At 36.6% G+C, this 2,402-nt stretch overlaps 1 pseudogene; it reads left to right on the forward strand.

Annotated features, from left to right (window-relative positions):
* The first annotated feature begins 404 nt into the window (after positions 1–404).
* On the forward strand, positions 405–2,113 carry LOC105499104 (N-acylneuraminate-9-phosphatase pseudogene; annotated as a pseudogene).
* The last annotated feature ends 289 nt before the right edge of the window (positions 2,114–2,402 follow it).

A 2,402-nucleotide genomic window follows, 5' to 3' on the forward strand; every position in this document is an offset into this window, starting at 1 on the left:
ACCTGTTATTAACACCTATCTCCTTTTTGAATGGATTATTGTACCAAACTTTTTTCTTATACATGCTCACTTTTTACTAAATTTTCTAAGATACAATTGGTGTCTTGGAGATGAACACTGGCAGTATAACTAAAATAATAAGTATTAAACATTATAGATAGGTATAACCTCTAGCTATTTCTAAGGGAGGAGTTCACTTTCATTGGCTGTCATTTTAGTCTGGAGTTAGCAGAGAAAAAATGCAGATAACCATCGATTTTGCATGATACACAAGGGATTGTTTAAATGCAAGACACCCAATAGAAGTTTTTTCTTCTTTTTTTCTAATACAGTTTCTAGATCTACATTCACATATAAATTAACTCCCCTCCCCACTTTTTTCTTCTTTTGGTTTGTTTTGGTACATGACAGGCAATGTTTTCAGGTAAATATCATTGACTACATAGGGAAAGCTAGTGAGCAGACGTCCTATCAAAAGCTGTTACATTCGTGTCTGCAGATTTTTCCAAGGCTCATTACTCCTCCAGGTAAGAGCTAGCACTATTTCTCATCACCTTCTAGTCATTAACATGTGAGCCAAAAACAATCAATTCAAATATGACTTCTGGTAAACAGAGAAAAAAGACAAAATCTAACAAATATTTATTTAAGTTAGAAAAACTCTAATACTTGTTGTAACTATTGGCAATGGTACTATTGAAAAGAAATAAGACAAAAAAGATTATGAGCTTTGTTTAATAATCTTCAAAAATTTGTTCTATTGGGAATTGTGGACTGAAGAAAAATGTGTTCTAAATCATTTAAGCAGCTATAGTTAGGGTTTACTTGGGACTGGGAACTTCACACATACCAACATCCTATAAAGTAAGTGCTGTTTTTCTCAGTCTATAAACGCGCTCGGATGGGTTTAAAGTGAAAACAGGTTACATATTCATTCAGCCGGCAAACATTTTTGACTGCCTGCAGAGTGCCATGCAGCAGTCTCAATTATGGGAATAATATGTGAAAAAAACACACAAGCATGCATTTGACTGTATGGGGGTGGCGGTGGGGGGCATGCAATAAATGAAGAAAGCAAGTAAAGTTTAGTAACTAGAGGAAGTTAAGAGATTTGAATAAATAAATAATAAGAAAATCGAGTTGGTAAACATCTGGGTGGTCAGAGCAGCCATTATTTATAAGAGAGTTTTTGAGTAAAGAGGATATGAGGGAAAGTTAGAAAAATAGAAGATGAAGTTAAAAGGTAATGAGGTCAGTTCATGTAGTGTTTTAGGCCTTTATAATGCTTTATATCTCAATTAAATAAGTTAGGTGATTGGAATGCAAAGTTTGTTTGTTTGTTTTAAGTAAATTCAGGGGTCACCAGCCCAGCGCATGTGGTGTTAAGGGGCTGAGCCGCCTGCAGGCCGTTTACTCTGACCTGGACAACACGCCCATCGACACCACCTGGGCGAGCCAAAGAAGTGTGCTGAAGATGATAAAGCTTCTACAATTAAAATACCATTAAAAGGAAGAGGCTAACACCAACTATGATAAAGTTCAAGTTAAACTCAGCAAGGAAGGGTTCATCCTTACATACATGCATTAGTGATCTAAGGACTTCACATTGGGAAAAAGCAATCCCGGAAACAAAAGGTGGTGCAGCCAGTAGAAAATCGGCTGAAGAATGCTACTTCCTTTGGAAATCTAAAAGGTGACAGCATATGACACTAGCAGAAGATGTCAAAGCCGTGTTCACTGAACTTCAAAAGGAGGTCCTCCTACTTCTATTGACGAATGGGGACAGACGGACTCAGAGGGAGAAGACTGAGGCTTGTGGCTGTGAGTCCTACTTCGACACTGTTGTAGGTGGAAAACAGAGGGAGGAGAAGCCAGTACCGTCCATGTTTTATTACTGCTGCAATCCTATCAGAGTACAACCTGGGGATTGAAAGCAGGGTTGAAAGCAACAGTCTGGATCAATAAAAATGGAGTAGTGCCATTGAAGTCCTACCCAGTTCCATGTTATATAGTTTCTTCTGTGCTAGAGTTACCTGTTCTCTTACAAAGTATAGACCAACAGCATCTCTGCTTAAATCACATAAAAGAGCATGATTATAAACGTGAGAGTTAATTTGCAGAGTTTGAACTAAGAAAAGTTAAGACACTCCACTTACCAAGGTCCAGTTGTAAGAAAAATTTTATTTATGATTTAATGACCAATATTTTGAAGGTCTTCCCAACCAGATTCCTTTTAAGTTGTAACGACAAACCATTGACTGGTATTTATTTCTGAAAATTCAGAATACATTAATACAAGCCAGTAGTATATTCCAGAACATTTGAGGAAATATATTATTTGTTAGTCTGTGAATGGAGCTTTTACAAATTATTTTATTAATCTTTTAGTATCTTGGCTCCAT

Source organism: Macaca nemestrina, chromosome 12 (genome assembly GCF_043159975.1).
Source record: "Macaca nemestrina isolate mMacNem1 chromosome 12, mMacNem.hap1, whole genome shotgun sequence".
NCBI classification, from domain to species: domain Eukaryota; kingdom Metazoa; phylum Chordata; class Mammalia; order Primates; family Cercopithecidae; genus Macaca; species Macaca nemestrina.